The sequence below is a fragment of the Anomaloglossus baeobatrachus genome, chromosome 8 (genome assembly GCF_048569485.1).
Source record: "Anomaloglossus baeobatrachus isolate aAnoBae1 chromosome 8, aAnoBae1.hap1, whole genome shotgun sequence".
Taxonomy (NCBI): Eukaryota; Metazoa; Chordata; class Amphibia; order Anura; family Aromobatidae; genus Anomaloglossus; species Anomaloglossus baeobatrachus.
In genome coordinates, this window is record NC_134360.1 from 54,372,443 (window position 1) to 54,390,283 (window position 17,841).

The following is a 17,841-nucleotide window of genomic DNA, read 5'->3' on the forward strand; positions in this document are numbered from 1 at the left end:
CCCCACATAGGCCTCCATACACAATAATGGGCCCCACATAGCCCTCCATACAGAATAATGGGCCCCACATAGCCCTCCATATAGAATAATGGGCCCTACATAGCCCTCCATACAGAATAATGGGCCCCACATAGCCCTCCATACAGAATAATGGCACCACATAGTCCTCCATACAGAATAATGGGCCCCACATAGCCCTCCATACAGAATAATGGCCCCACATAGTCCTCTATACACAATAATGGGACCCACATAGCCCTCCATACAGAATAATGGGCCCCACATAGCCCTCCATACAGAATAATGGCCCCACATAGTCCTCTATACACAATAATGGGCCCCACATAGCCCTCCATACAGAATAATGGGCCCCACATAGCCCTCCATACAGAATAATGGGCCCCACATAGCCCTCCATACAGAATAATGTGCCCCACATAGCCCTCCATACAGAATAATGGGACCCACATAGCCCTCCATACAGAATAATGGGCCCCACATAGCCCTCCATACAGAATAATGGGCCCCACATAGCCCTCCATACAGAATAATGGCCCCCCATAGTCCTGTATACACAATAATGGGACCCACATAGCCCTCCATACAGAATAATGGGCCCCACATAGCCCTCCATACAGAATAATGGGCCCCACATAGCCCTCCATACAGAATAATGGGCCCCACATAGCCCTCCATACAGAATAATGGGCCCCACATAGGCCTCCATACGGAATAATGGGCCCCACATAGGCCTCCATACAGAATAATGGGCCCCACATAGAACTCCATACAGAATAATGGGCCCCACATAGCCCTCCATACAGAATAATGGGCCCCACATAGCCCTCCATACAGAATAATGGGCCCCACATAGCCCTCCATACAGAATAATGGGCCCTACATAGCCCTCCATACAGAATAATGGGCCCCACATAGCCCTCCATACAGAATAATGGCACCACATAGTCCTCCATACAGAATAATGGGCCCCACATAGCCCTCCATACAGAATAATGGCCCCACATAGTCCTCTATACACAATAATGGGACCCACATAGCCCTCCATACAGAATAATGGGCCCCACATAGCCCTCCATACAGAATAATGGCCCCACATAGTCCTCTATACACAATAATGGGACCCACATAGCCCTCCATACAGAATAATGGGCCCCACATAGCCCTCCATACAGAATAATGGGCCCCACATAGCCCTCCATACAGAATAATGTGCCCCACATAGCCCTCCATACAGAATAATGGGACCCACATAGCCCTCCATACAGAATAATGGGCCCCACATAGCCCTCCATACAGAATAATGGCCCCACATAGCCCTCCATACAGAATAATGGCCCCACATAGTCCTGTATACACAATAATGGGACCCACATAGCCCTCCATACAGAATAATGGGCCCCACATAGCCCTCCATACAGAATAATGTGCCCCACATAGTCCTCCATACAGAATAATGGCCCCACATAGCCCTCCATACAGAATAATGGCACCACATAGCACTCCATACAGAATAATAGGCACCACATAGTCCTCTATACACAATAATGGGACCCACATAGCCCTCCATACAGAATAATGGGCCCCACATAGCCCTCCATACAGAATAATGGGCCCCACATAGCCATCCATACAGAATAATGTGCCCCACATAGCCCTCCATACAGAATAATGGGACCCACATAGCCCTCCATACAGAATAATGGGACCCACATAGCCCTCCATACAGAATAATGGGCCGCACATAGTCCTCCATACAGAATAATGGCCCCCACATAGTCCTCCATACAGAATAATGGCACCACATAGTCCTCCATACAGAATAATGGGCCCCACATAGTCCTCCATACAGAATAATGGGCCCCACATAGCCCTCCATACAGAAAAATGGGCCCCACATAGCCCTCCATACAGAATAATGGCCCCACATAGCCCTCCATACAGAATAATGGGCTCCACATAGCCCTCCATACAGAATAATGGGCCGCACATAGTCCTCCATACAGAATAATAGGCACCACATAGCCCTCCATACAGAATAATGGGCCCCACATAGGCCTCCATACGGAATAATGGGCCCCACATAGCCCTCCATACGGAATAATGGGCCCCACATAGAACTCCATACAGAATAATGGGCCCCACATAGCCCTCCATACAGAATAATGGGCCCCACATAGCCCTCCATACAGAATAATGGGCCCCACATAGCCCTCCATACAGAATAATGGGCCCTACATAGCCCTCCATACAGAATAATGGGCCCCACATAGTCCTCCATACAGAATAATGGCACCACATAGTCCTCCATACAGAATAATGGGCCCCACATAGCCCTCCATACAGAATAATGGCCCCACATAGTCCTCTATACACAATAATGGGACCCACATAGCCCTCCATACAGAATAATGGGCCCCACATAGCCCTCCATACAGAATAATGGCCCCACATAGTCCTCTATACACAATAATGGGACCCACATAGCCCTCCATACAGAATAATGGGCCCCACATAGCCCTCCATACAGAATAATGGGCCCCACATAGCCCTCCATACAGAATAATGTGCCCCACATAGCCCTCCATACAGAATAATGGGACCCACATAGCCCTCCATACAGAATAATGGGCCCCACATAGCCCTCCATACAGAATAATGGCCCCACATAGCCCTCCATACAGAATAATGGCCCCACATAGTCCTGTATACACAATAATGGGACCCACATAGCCCTCCATACAGAATAATGGGCCCCACATAGCCCTCCATACAGAATAATGTGCCCCACATAGTCCTCCATACAGAATAATGGCCCCACATAGCCCTCCATACAGAATAATGGCACCACATAGCACTCCATACAGAATAATAGGCACCACATAGTCCTCTATACACAATAATGGGACCCACATAGCCCTCCATACAGAATAATGGGCCCCACATAGCCCTCCATACAGAATAATGGGCCCCACATAGCCCTCCATACAGAATAATGTGCCCCACATAGCCCTCCATACAGAATAATGGGACCCACATAGCCCTCCATACAGAATAATGGGCCCCACATAGCCCTCCATACAGAATAATGGGCCCCACATAGCCCTCCATACAGAATAATGGCCCCACATAGTCCTGTATACACAATAATGGGACCCACATAGCCCTCCATACAGAATAATGGGCCCCACATAGCCCTCCATACAGAATAATGTGCCCCACATAGTCCTCCATACAGAATAATGGCCCCACATAGCCCTCCATACAGAATAATGGCACCACATAGCACTCCATACAGAATAATGGCCCCCACATAGCCCTCCATACAGAATAATAGGCACCACATAGCCCTCCATACAGAATAATGGGCCGCACATAGTCCTCCATACAGAATAATGGCCCCCACATAGTCCTCCATACAGAATAATGGCACCACATAGTCCTCCATACAGAATAATGGGCCCCACATAGTCCTCCATACAGAATAATGGGCCCCACATAGCCCTCCATACAGAAAAATGGGCCCCACATAGCCCTCCATACAGAATAATGGCCCCACATAGCCCTCCATACAGAATAATGGGCTCCACATAGCCCTCCATACAGAATAATGGGCCGCACATAGTCCTCCATACAGAATAATAGGCACCACATAGCCCTCCATACACAATAATGGGCCGCACATAGTCCTCCATACAGAATAATGGCCCCCACATAGTCCTCCATACAGAATAATGGCACCACATAGTCCTTTATACAGAATAATGGGCCCCACATAGTCCTCCATAAAGAATAATGGGCCCCACATAGCCCTCCATACAGGATAATGGGCCCCACATAGCCCTCCATACAGAATAATGGGCCCCACATAGCCCTGCATACAGAATAATGGCCCCACATAGCCCTCCATACAGAATAATGGCCCCCACATAGTCCTCCATACAGAATAATGGCCCCCACATAGCCCTCCATACAGAATAATGGCCCCCACATAGTCCTCCATACAGAATAATGGGCCCCACATAGCCCTCCATACAGAATAATGGGCCCCACATAGTCCTCCATACAGAATAATGGGCCCCACATAGCCCTCCATACAGAAAAATGGGCCTCACATAGCCCTCCATACAGAATAATGGCCCCACATAGCCCTCCATACAGAATAATGGGCTCCACATAGCCCTCCATACAGAATAATGGGCCCCACATAGCACTCCATACAGAATAATGGGCCCCACATAGCCCTCCATACAGAATAATGGCCCCACATAGCCCTCCATACAGAATAATGGGCCCCACATAGCCCTCCATACAGAATAATGGGCCCCACATAGCCCTCCATACACAATAATGGCCCACATAGCCCTCCATACACAATAATGTGCCCCACATAGCCCTCCATACAGAATAATGTGCCCCACATAGCCCTCCATACAGAATAATGGGCCCCACATAGCCCTCCATACAGAATAATGGGCCCCACATAGCCCTCCATACAGAATAATGGGCCCCACATAGCCCTCCATACAGAATAATGGGCCCCACATAGCCCTCCATACAGAATAATGGGCCCCACATAGCCCTCCATACAGAATAATGGGCCCCACATAGCCCTCCATACAGAATAATGGGCCCCACATAGTCCTCCATACAGAATAATGGGCCCCACATAGCCCTCCATACAGAATAATGGGCCCCACATAGCCCTCCATACAGAATAATGGGCCCCACATAGCCCTCCATACAGAATAATGGGCCCCACATAGCCCTCCATACAGAATAATGGGCCCCACATAGCCCTCCATACAGAATAATGGGCCCCACATAGCCCTCCATACAGAATAATGGGCCCCACATAGCCCTCCATACAGAATAATGGGCCCCACATAGTCCTCCATACAGAATAATGGCCCCACATAGCCCTCCATACAGAATAATGGGCCCCACATAGTCCTCCATACAGAATAATGGCCCCACATAGCCCTCCATACAGAATAATGGGCCCCACATAGGCCTCCATACAGAATAATGGGCCCCACATAGGCCTCCATACAGAATAATGGGCCCCACATAGCCCTCCATACAGAATAATGGGCCCCACATAGTCCTCCATACAGAATAATGGGCCCCACATAGGCCTCCATACAGAATAATGGGCCCCACATAGCCCTCCATACAGAATAATGGGCCCCACATAGTCCTCCATACAGAATAATGGCCCCACATAGCCCTCCATACAGAATAATGGGCCCCACATAGGCCTCCATACAGAATAATGGGCCCCACATAGGCCTCCATACAGAATAATGGGCCCCACATAGCCCTCCATACAGAATAATGGGCCCCACATAGTCCTCCATACAGAATAATGGCCCCACATAGCCCTCCATACAGAATAATGGGCGTCTGGCATCGGGGTGTTTGTTGTGGTCTCCACTGTTTGGGCTCCTCCCCCTAGGAGACGTGATCTCTGGATGCCTCAGTGTTGCCATGGTAATATATCCTCTCTAGGCCCGCTCCGCCCCCTGTATATATATGTACACCCTCATCTACACTGTATACAGCGGCCGGGGCTCGTACTCCACCTCCGGCCTCCGCTCGGGCTCCACACACTGCGGTCACCTGGCTGCACACACTCCGCCTCCTGTCACCACTGAGCGCTGAAATCGCTGCTGGCTCCGCCCCTCGGCTGCTTCATCATCCTCAGCAATATGGAGACGTCCGCACTGATTAGAATGCTGTGAGCAGGGGGCGGGGCTTCTTCTGTTAAGCCACACAGGAGTTGCCATGCAGAGCTCGTGATGGGGGCGGAGCCTCCGGGAACTGGGCGGGGCCATACTGTAGACGGGCGTGGCTACACTAGAGATTGTCGGTGCTTTAGTGGTGACGGGCGGGGCTATGCTGGACATGGGCGGGGCTATATCGGTGATGGGCGGGGTTAGAGCAGGCAGTATCCCCGTGCAGTGCGTGCTGCTCTGTACATTCCCCATAGATGGAGCAGATATTTCCCTCACATTCTGTCATCTCCTGCTGCTAATGGAAAATAGATAAAGCCGGTCCTTTGAGCGCTAATAATAGATCTATTATCTCAGGTTTTCTTTGTCAATAATTGTGCTTTATTCATGATAATTAGATTAAAATAAAGCTCTTGTTATCACAACGCGTTTCAGCAAGATAAACTTGCCATCATCAGGTGTAGCAAGAGCCGATATACATCAAATTTATAGATAAAACAGCCTCTTTGATGGGGCTTATGGGTGTGTCTAAGGTTCAAACAATTTTAACCCTTTTAGTATCCAGTAAAGGGGTGTTTTTTTGTAGTGAAAAATAAATGAATAAAAAATAGTTAAAAGATAGATAAAATGAGTCGGATATAGGTTACAAAAAAAAAAAAAAAAACAAACTATAAAAACTATAAATATATTCAAGTTGATCTGGACCATTAATGTCTTAAAATAGCATATAAAATATCGTATAAAATATATATATCTGTGAAAACATATACCATTGATAACTATAAAGGACAGGAACCATAAAATTTATCTCTATACATTATATTAAAAAGGACTTATATTAGTTTTTATATCAATTAGAATAATTAAAATAATTAAAAATCCTTCATGGCCGTATTTATATATATATATATATATATATATATATATATATATATATATATATATATATATACACATAATATATATGTATACATATACCCATACACATACAAAATCTACACATACATATACGATCAGTTTATTCTTCTACCAAAATAAATTAACCAACATTCATTTCTATAATAAATTCATGCTAATATAGTTTTTTGTTCTTTCAGTAGATTTATATTCAAATATTTCTCTGAAAAAACTTATTTTTAATCTGTTTTATTTGATAATTTTATATTTATTAATTTTTTATTTGTTTAATTAGGTTTATTTTATTATATTTGTATGTATTCATATGACCACATGTCTGTAGTTACATATACACTTGTTTATGTGCACATATGTTTCTACCAGGTCATAATTAATATTTAGCAACATTGTCTATCATTATATTATGACCTTCAGGGGTCAGTGTGCCCAATTTAAAGATCCAGTAGCTTTCCCTTTTAGTAAGTTTGATTATTGACTGTGGATCTTTCATATCCACAGAATCTATAATAGTAAGTTCCATCATTGGATTTTTATTATGCACACTGTTATAGTGTCTTGAGATACTATGTAGGGGATAGCCATTTTTTATATTGTATCGATGTTTATTCAGACGTGCGTGCATTTCCTGAATAGTTCTTCCCACATATTGGATACCGCAGGGGCACTCAATCAGGTATATTACATATGTAGAGTGACAGTCATATCTCTGTTTTATTATAAAAACTTCCTTTGTAGTTTTTGACATGAAGGATTTTTTTCTTTTTGTGATTACCTGACAACATAAACATTTTGGTGTATGGCATGGGTAACATCCCCATGTATCGGGGTTGTTCGTATTAACGGTTATTGGTTTCAGAAGGGTATTACTTGGTGCAATAAGATTGCCTAAATTCTTGGTTTTTTTGTATATAATAATTGTTTTTTTTGGTAAACAATCTGTTAGTATGGGGTCACCTTTTAGTATAAACCAATATTTATTAATTAGTCTCTCAATTTGAGTTCTGGGTTGGCAATATGTGGTGACAAGGCTCCATCTAGATAATTTGGATTTTTCATCTTTTTTAGGGGCATCCATTTGTTTTGGTTGTACACATATTTCCTGAGTTAGGGAATTTGCTTTCTCATAGGCATCCTGTATTAGTTTCTTGGGGTATCTTTTTTCTAGGAATCTCTGTTTGAGAATGTTGCACTCTTTATTGTACTCAATATCTGTTGTGCAATTTTTCCTTATTCTTTTATATTGACCATATGGTATATTCTTGATCCATCTAGGTAAATGTCCGCTATTGTACTTTAAATAGCTATTCACATCCACTGATTTAAAGTGTGTGGATGTTGTGATTAATCCTACTTCATTTAAATTAATTTGTAGATCTAGGAATTGGATGGTTTTATTAGAATAAGTAGCCGTGAATGATAAGCCCCATTCATTCTTGTTAATATCCTCTATAAAGTCTAGTACTTTCTCAGGGGGGCCCTTCCATATGATGAACAGATCGTCAATAAAACGACGATAATGTAGTATATTTTCTTTGTATTTGGATTGCACGATGGAGACGGATTCAAAGGCACCCATAAAGATGTTAGCGTAGCTGGGTGCGAATCGCGTCCCCATCGCGCAGCCTCTAATTTGTTTGTAAAAGGTACCCTCAAAAGTGAACACATTGTTTTCTAGGATAAATTGTATCGCCTTTATTATAAAATTCCGTTGGGATGTTGAAATTTCTCTATCATTTAATAATGCTTTTTCAATGGCTGATATGCCCCTACTGTGCGTTATATTATTATACAAAGAGCTAACGTCCAATGTAAGAAGTATGCTGTTTTTCAGAGGGGGTAGAGCTAATAATTCCCTAATCAATTGTGTTGAGTCCTTTAAATAGGACTCTAACTTTAACACGTATTCTTGTAAAAACAAGTCCACGAAGTGGGATAAATTGCTAGTTATAGAATTAACGCCTGAGATTATTGGGCGTCCTGGCGGATTTAGCGGGTCTTTATGTATTTTTGGTAAAAAATAGAAAAAAGGCACTGAGTAACTTTTAATATCGAGAAATTTTTTCTCTTTTTTATTTAATATTCCTTTTTGTGAAGCATCTTGTATGATCGTACTGTATTCCCTTAGAATTTGAGTTGAAGGGTCCTTGTCTAGGGGTATATAATATTCCTTATCACTTAGGATTTTTTTGCCCTCCTCATGGTACCAAGTCCTATTCATTACTACTATCCCTCCCCCCTTATCTGCTCTTTTAATAATAATATTTTTATTTTTTTGTAATGTAATTATAGCCTTTTGTTCATTTTTTGTAAGATTAGTTTTCATCTTTTGATTGGGGAGGGATCTAATGTCCTTTAGTATCAATTGCTGGAATGTCTCAATGTGGGACCCTTTGTGGTGTAATGGGTAGAAATTACTCCTAAGGTTTCTTGGATTTACATGCTTAATATTTGGTTGAATTAAGTCATTTGTATCTTGTGTTTTTATAGGGTATTGACTTAATTTTCCTTTTTCTTCTATTAAAAAATGCCGCTGTATAGTGATCTTTTTAAAAAAATCGTTTAAATCCAGATATAATGTGAAATTGTCCAGTCCTGTAGTCGGACTAAGGGTACCTTCACACTTAGCGATGCAGCAGCGATCCGACCAGCGATCTGACCTGGTCAGGATCGCTGCTGCATCGCTACATGGTCGCTGGTGAGCTGTCAAACAGGCAGATCTCACCAGCGACCAGTGAACAGCCCCCAGCCAGCAGCGACGTGCAAGCGACGCTGCGCTTGCACGGAGCTGCCGTCTGGAAGCTGCGGAGACTGGTAACTAAGGTAAACATCGGGTATGGTTACCCGATGTTTACATTAGTTACCAGCGCTGTGTGCAGGGAGCAGGGAGCCGCGCACACTGAGCGCTGGCTCCTTGCTCTCCTACCATAGCTACAGTACACATCGGGTTAATTAACCCGATGTGTAATGCAGCTACATGTTCAGAGAGCAAGGAGCCGCGCACACTGCTTAGCGCTGGCTCCTTGCTCTCCTAGCTGCTATACACATCGGGTTAATTAACCCGATGTGTACAGCAGCTACATGTGCAGAGAGCCGGAGCCGGCAGCACAGGCAGCGCGAGAGCTGCAGAGGCTCGTAACTAAGGTAAATATCGGGTAACCACCTTGGTTACCCGATGTTTATCTTGGATACAGCTTACCTCAGCTGTCAGATGCCGGCTCCTGCTCGCTTCATTTGTCGCTCTCTTGCTGTCACACACAGCGATCTGTGTGTCACAGCGGGAGAGCGGCTTTGAAGAAAACGAACCAGGGCTGTGTGTAACGAGCAGCGATCTCGCAGCAGGGGCCAGATCGCTGCTCATTGTCACACACAGCGAGATCGCTAATGAGGTCACTGCTGCGTCACAAAAAGCGTGACTCAGCAGCGATCTCGGCAGCGAGCTCGCTGTGTGTGAAGCACCCCTAAATGATAAGCCATGACGAGTGATTTCTCTTCATCTGTTAATATGTAATTAGAGATGTTGAAAATCCCTGTTTTATCTTTCTGTTCGTTTGTTTTTACTTCTAAACTAACTAGTATATCCTTTTTCTCTTTATTGAGTATCATTGGTTGTTTATTCAATTGATCTATTGTGTTTTTGTTTTTTTCTGAATTGTTTCCTGATCGTTCGTCTCTTTTTCTCTGATCACTTCTTGTTCCTCCTCTGCATCCTCTCCTTCTCTTTTTCTTTTGGAGTGGCGCCCAGGAGCCACCCGAAAATAATGGGTAATTTTCATAGTATTTAGATTAGTTGGTTTGTCTGGACTTTTATCTCTTTGATTACTTTTAGAGTTGTTTATTATAGAAGGAGGTATATCAGATGATGGGGATTCTTGTGGATCATTTTCACCATGTGTTGTAAATAATGATAGATCAAGTGACTGTAAACTAGTTTCTTCAACTGAGATCGATTTATTCATATTGTTACTATTAATATTAGCGACTGTTTCTTCGTTTAATATTACTTCCCTAATATAGTTATTAGCTCCCTTCCCGCTGGATGATATTAGCGGAGCTTTTATATTAGTTCTCAACTCTGAGTCAGTAAAATTCTTGCAGCTGATCGGAGTGAGTAGAAAATCAGGATTTAGGTGGTGTATTATTTCTGCGGTTTTGATGTCAGACTCATTGTTACTATTTTTACTCATTTTGAGTTTAGATTTATGAGTTTCATAGTATTTCCTCTGCTTTTCAGATATTAAATAACTTGAAGATTCTTTACTTTTTATTTGTTTATTATTTTCTCTATCGGTCTTATTATTATTAATTTTATTTTTATTAGAATCTCTAATTATTTTCCCTCTTGATTTATTTGTATCATTAGTTGAAATAATACCAGTATTATCATCTAGAGTTTTTGGATTAGTGGGGTTAGTGTCAATTTCCATATTATCATTGACTTTGTTATTTTCATATCTATCCTTTATATAGTTTATAGCTTTTTTCTTTATTACTTCTTCTTCATATTTATTTAATGTTATTTTAAGTATAAGATCTATTTCTTTGTAATCATAGGATAATGAGTAAAGATTCAAGGTTTGTTTTAAATTATTCAGTTTTTTTAGTGCTTTTTCAATTTCTATAGTATTCTGTCCTATAATTATTTTTAGTAATCCTTGCGAGCATTTTTGAGAATATTCTTCCCATTTAGTTGTGAAATTCGTATCATTAGGGAAGGGTGATTTATGATTTAGTTTAAATTCCATTGGTATTATATTTTCTAATAGGTATTTTTCAAGAAAAATTTTATTAAGGTGGTGGGTAATCTCTAATTTGCAGTTCCATTCATAATCAGAGAATAGATCTGCCATATTTTTCCTATCGATCTCATTTAATCTAATATTCTCATCCTCATTTAATTCTTTACTAGATGACTGTTTTCCTAGTATGTTAGAAATAAGGGATTCCCTGTATGCTAACCTGTTATTATTAAAAAAAATCCATATTGAAATTAATGACTAAATAACCACAGATGTCCTTATAAGTCCAAAGATTATGTGTATGTGTAAAAAATATATATATTTGTAAAAAAAATTATTATATGTGTAAAATCTCCTGCTGCTAAGAAAGGGAGATAGGGACTGAGAGGAGGAGATCGCTGTGTGTGCGAGAGGGGGGATGATACGGAGCGGTCTGTGAGGGGGGATGATGTGGAGCGATTTGTGAGGGGGGATGATGCGGAGCGGTCTGTGAAGGGGGATGATGTGGAGCGGTCTGTGCGAGATGGGGGATGATGGGGAGCGGTCTGTGAGAGAGGGGGGATGACGGGGAGCGGTCTGTGAGAGAGGGGGGATGACGGGGAGCGGTCTGAGAGGGGGAGATGTGGGATAGTCTGTGAGACAGGGGGGATGACGGGGAGCGGTCTGAGAGGGGGAGATGTGGGATAGTCTTTGAGGGGGGATGATGGGGAGCGGTCTGTGAGAGAGGGGGGATGATGGGGAGCGGTCTGTGAGAGAGGGGGGATGATGGGGAGCGGTCTGTGAGAGGGGGGATGATGGGGGTGGTCTGTGAGAGGGGGGGTGATGGAGGTGGTCTCCTGTGAGAGGGGGGATGATGGGGGTGGTGTGTGAGAGAGGGGGGATGATGGGGGTAGTCTGTGTGAGAGGGGGGATGATGGGGGTGGTCTGTGAAAGAGGGGGGATGATGGGGAGCGGTCTGTGAGAGAGGGGGGATGATGGGGAGCCGTCTGTGAGAGAGGGGGGATGATGGGGAGCGGTCTGTGAGAGAGGGGGGATGATGGGGAGCGGTCTGTGAGAGAGGGGGGATGATGGGGGTGGTCTCTGAGAGGGGGGGTGATGGAGGTGGTCTCCTGTGAGAGGGGGGATGATGGGGGTGGTGTGTGAGAGAGGGGGGATGATGGGGGTGGTCTGTGTGAAAGGGGGGATGATGGGGGTGGTCTGTGAAAGAGGGGGGATGATGGAGGTGGTTTGTGAGAGAGGGGGGATGATGGGGGGTGGTCTGTGTTAGAGGGGGATGATGGGGAGTGGTCTGTGATAGAGGGGGATGGTGGGGGGTGGTCTGTGTTAGAGGGGGATGATGGGGAGTGGTCTGTGATAGAGGGGGATGATGGGGGGTGGTCTGTGTTAGAGGAGGAGATGTGGGATAGTCTGTGAGGGGGATGATGGGGAGCGGGCTGTGAGGGGGGATGATGGGGAGCGGTCTGTGAGGGGGGATGATGTGGAGCAGTCTGTGCGAGATGGGGGATGACGGGGAGCGGTCTGAGAGGGGGAGATGTGGGATAGTCTGTGAGGGGGGATGATGGGGAGCGGTCTGTGATAGAGGGGAATGATGGGGAGCAGTCTGTGAGAGAGGGGGGATGATGGGGAGCAGTCTGTGAGAGAGGGGGGGATGATAGGGAGTGGTCTGTGAGAGAAGGGGGATGATGGGGAGCGGTCTGTGAGAGAGGGGGGATGATGGTGAACGGTCTGTGAGAGAGGGGGGATGATGGGGGTGGTCTGTGTGAGAGGGGGGATGATGGGGGTGGTCTGTGAAAGAGGGGGGATGATGGGGGTGGTTTGTGAGAGAGGGGGGATGATGGGGGGTGGTCTATATTAGAGGGAGATGATGGGGAGTGGTCTGTGATAGAGGGGGATGATGGGGGGTGGTCTGTGTTAGAGGGGGATGATGGGGGGTGGTCTGTGTTAGAGGGAGATGATGGGAAGCGGTCTGTGTTAGAGAGAGATGATGGGGGGTGTCGCGGGCGGGGAGGACGCCGCTGCGCTGCGCTCGCCAACGCGGAGCGGTGCCGGATGGCACTGTTGTACTCACTCAGACAGAAAGTCACAAAGTCTCTGGTAAACCAAACGGCTAGATGGACGGGTCCCGCAGCCGGCTGCTGTAGCTTCTCCCGGACGGTTAGTGGTGGCTGCCTTTCCCTGCACCGTTGTGTATATTCGGTCCTGATGGATTCCCACCGTATATAGCGTATATAGGTGCCGGAGGAGCCCTTTTGCTCGCAGGCTCTGGCCCTTGGAACTCTAGCTGTGGCGGTAGCTGTATTTCCTTCTACTAGTCGGACGGTTGCCTTCAATCGGGTCTTGGCTGTTAGGAAACCCCTGGGGTTCCGGTCACTGACGGATTTGACCTCTAATGGCGACTCCAAGCCTGGTCGGGGTCCGTAGGCCCTGCCTGTGTGTGCTGGCTTCACTTCGCTCCCCAGTTCGGTACCGGCGGGCCAACGCCCAACCCCGGTCCTACGGTTCCGCGTTGATCTGCCTCACCTGCAGACGGCAACCACCGTCTGCCAACCTTGCTCGTAGAGCCCGGGCCACACACCCAGACACGGTCAGTTTGCTCCTCACTCCTTCACTTCCCTAACGGAACTCCTCTTTTTCCCGCCTCCAGGACTGTGAACTCCTCAGTGGGTAGAGCCAACAGTGGTCTGTGTTAGAGGGAGATGATGGGGGGTGGTCTGTGTTAGAGGGAGATGATGGCGAGCGGTCTGTGTTAGAGGGGGGATGATGGGGAGCGGTCTGTGTTAGAGGGAGATGATGGGGGGTGGTCTGTGTTAGAGGGAGATGATGGGGAGCGGTCTGTGTTAGAGGGGGGATGATGGGGAGCGGTCTGTGTTAGAGGTAGATGATGGGGGTGGTCTGTGATAGAGGGAGATGATGGGGGGTGGTCTCTGTTAGAGGGGGATGATGGGGAGCTGACTGTGAGAGAGGGGGGATGATGGGGGGTGGTCTGTGTTAGAGGGGGATGATGGGGAGTGGTCTGTGTTAGAGGGGGATGATGGGGGTGGTCTGTGATAGAGGGGGATGATGGGGGGTGGTCTGTGTTAGAGGGGGATGATGGGGAGTGGTGTAATATTCTGAAAATATTGTTCCCAGAAGTGACCTGAGCTTCATAGATGCATCCAGGAATCTTCCCCATGCTGTTCCATTCTATTTCAGCTCTTTTCTCCTCGTTCGCAGGAATATTATTCATTTCCTTTGACTTGCATTATTAGATTCGTTATTTGTTAGGAATACACAAATCGTACTAAATATCTGAGACAAATAATGGGAATATTCCCCTCTTCGCCCATCGCTGATGTACTCACATCGCATCAGTCCAGGATCTATTTAGAATGTGCACGGTTTGTTGTGTGAGATCTGATGACAGATCAGTGACCAGCGCCGGGATCAGTTCGGCTGCAGGGAAAAGTCAGTCATTATCATTAGGAAATCTTCACATCAGACCGGAATCAGGAGCTTAACAAATGTATTTGAGAGTAAAATAAACAATACAAGGAAAGAAGAAAAAAACAAAACAAGTATCAATACATTACCCTACCAAACTGTGCCACAGACCGGGAATTCACATCAATGAAAAGAAAAACTTGCGTTTAAAGAAAATCCATATTTTCAAACCAGAATATTAAAATGAAAATAAATGTGTGGATACAAATGATTAGTAGCTGGAGGTCCCATCATATGGTCGGTGATGGTGGGTGGGGGCTGTGCATTGCTTACATACTGGGCGATGATATAAGGGGAAGTGTGGAGCAAAGAGAATTATCCAGTAATAGGTTTCATCAAAGTGCAATATCCTTCACATCGGTTTAATACGAGAGGAATACATCATTAATCTACAGTGTGTCCACCCATATCCTGTCCACCGCCATTAACTTGAGAACAGCGGCCGCTATAGGCATAGAAGTGGTGTCTAGGTATAGTAAAGTAGCCATACGCTACGAAATGAAACCACCTATAGCGCCACCTGGTGGAAAACAACGGAGTTAGCATTTTTATCTCAAAAACAGAACGAGATAGAGAAAAAAAGTGAATTACAAAATTGTAGGGCATCATCAGTTCAATACAAATCAACACCTTGCATACAGAAATGCTATGATATGAAACCCATGACCCCCCCAAAACATTAAATGCTGGTCACGCATATGGCGCTCATTTAACTTTGATGCTCAAAGTGGCCCCCGTCAGTTGCAATGCACATCTGGCCTCTGCACAGCATACTGTATCTTGCTGCACGCTGTGCAATATGGTAGGTGACACGTTTGCACAAGCATCTGTGATACGTCGTCGTAGGTCCTGCAATGTTGGTGGAGGGGTCGCATACACCTGCTGTTTGATGTGACCTCACAGAAAGAAGTCCAATGGGGTCAGGTCAGGTGAGCGTGGAGGCCACTCTACGCAGCCACCATACCCAATGACTTGTAGGAAGGTCTCCATGAGGTATCGCTTCACATCCGCAGCTTTGTGAGTTTTACACGTTCTAATCATAGCATTTCTGTATGCAAGGTGTCGATTCATATTGAATTGATGATGCCTTACAACTTTGTAATTCACTTTTTTTCTCTATATCGTTCCGTTTGAGATAAAAATGCTAACTCCATTGTTTTCCACCAGGTGGCGCTATAGGTGCTTTCATTGCGTAGCGCATAGATACTTTACTATACCTAGACACCACTTCTATGCCTATAGCTGCCGCCGTTCTCAAGTTAATGGCGGTGGACAGGATATGCGTGGAAACACTGTATATGATATGTGTGATGTTGTCAGCCCCGCCCCCTGGTGATGACATCCCTGATCTATAACTGGTGACAACCAGCCTGTACACTGTGTCTCAGAGGTTGTCAGCCTCGCATCATTACTGACATTTCTGAATTTAATATTAGGAATTTGCCATTTCTTATTTTGTATTGCTTCTTATTTATTGCTATTTTTTCCTTTTTTCTCAGATGAACATTATTGAATCTTTTTTAGATGATAACCAGAGCTTGGTGGGAGAATTCGTCCTCTCCAGTCTGTCCTCCGCGGTCTCTGACGTCCAGATTCTCCTTTTCCTTAGTTTTATGATTGTCTATGTGATCACGGTTCTGGGTAATGCGCTGATCCTCCTGGTGGTGCAGCTGGACGCTCGCCTTCACACCCCCATGTATCTCTTCCTGGGTCACCTGTCCTTCCTAGATATATGTTACTCCTCGGTGACTTTCCCTAAACTGCTCGACATCCTCTCCTCCGATAACAGGAGGATCTCGTTCTATGGTTGCTTCTCTCAGATGTATTTCTTCCATGTCCTGGGCAGCTCGGAGATGTTCCTTCTGGCCGTCATGGCTTATGACCGCTTTGTGGCCATCTGTAACCCGCACCGAGCTGATGAGGAGGTCGGTCTGCATCCCTCTGGCCGGCTGTGCCTGGTTCGGTGGCTTTGCCCACTCCACGTTCCACACCTGCTTTCTCCTGAGACTTTCCTTCTGTGGACCAAACCAGCTCTACAACTTCTTTTGTGACGCGACGCCACTTATAAAGCTCTCGTGTTCCGATACCACGGTGGATGAGATCCTGCTCATCGTCACTCCGGTAATCTTGGGGCCATCGTGTTTCACGTTAGTTCTTGTATCTTACAACCGGATTGTGAGGAGCATCTTGAGGATAAACTCCAGGGAGGGACGACAGAAGACGTTCTCTACGTGTGCGTCACATTTACTGGTGGTGTCCATATTCTATGGGACCGGGATCATTGTGTATGTGCAGCCCATGTCAGTGTACACATCAGCCAACAGCTTCATTACTGTGTTCTATGCGGTTATAACGCCCATGCTGAACCCCCTGATATATACTCTGAGGAACAAGGAAGTCACAGGAGTGCTACAAAAATTACTAATACGGCCCAATCCGCTCCATGTAAAAAACAGCAGAATGAGCAGCATCTTCTGATACTGGAAAGTTACATCATCATCCTATCCTCCAGTCACCTGCAGAGCTGCACTCACTATTCTGCTGTTACATCAGGTCTTATGCTCCAGAGCTGCACTCACTATTCTGCTGTTACATTGTCAGTGATATCCAGAGCTGCAGTCTCTATTCTGCTGTTACCTCATGTCTTATTTTCCAATTACCTATAGAGCTGCAGTCTCTATTCTGCTGTTACCTCATGTCTTATTTTTCAATTACCTCCAGAGCTGCAGTCTCTATTCTGTCGTCACCTTATGTTTTATCCTCCAGAGCTGCAGTCACTATTTTACTGTTACATCATGTATTTTGCTATGGTTAAATGAAGAGCTGCAGTTATAATTCTGCTATTACACCATGGCTTATTCTCCAATTACCTCCAGAGCTGCAGTCAATATACTTTTGTTACATCATGTCTTATACTCTGGTTATATCAAGAGTTGCAGTTATTATCCTGCTGT

General features: G+C 45.3%; 1 pseudogene; it reads left to right on the forward strand.

The window, feature by feature from the left end:
- Positions 1 to 16,386: 16,386 nt before the first annotated feature.
- Positions 16,387 to 17,365, forward strand: LOC142250012 (olfactory receptor 10G4-like; annotated as a pseudogene).
- The last annotated feature ends 476 nt before the right edge of the window (positions 17,366 to 17,841 follow it).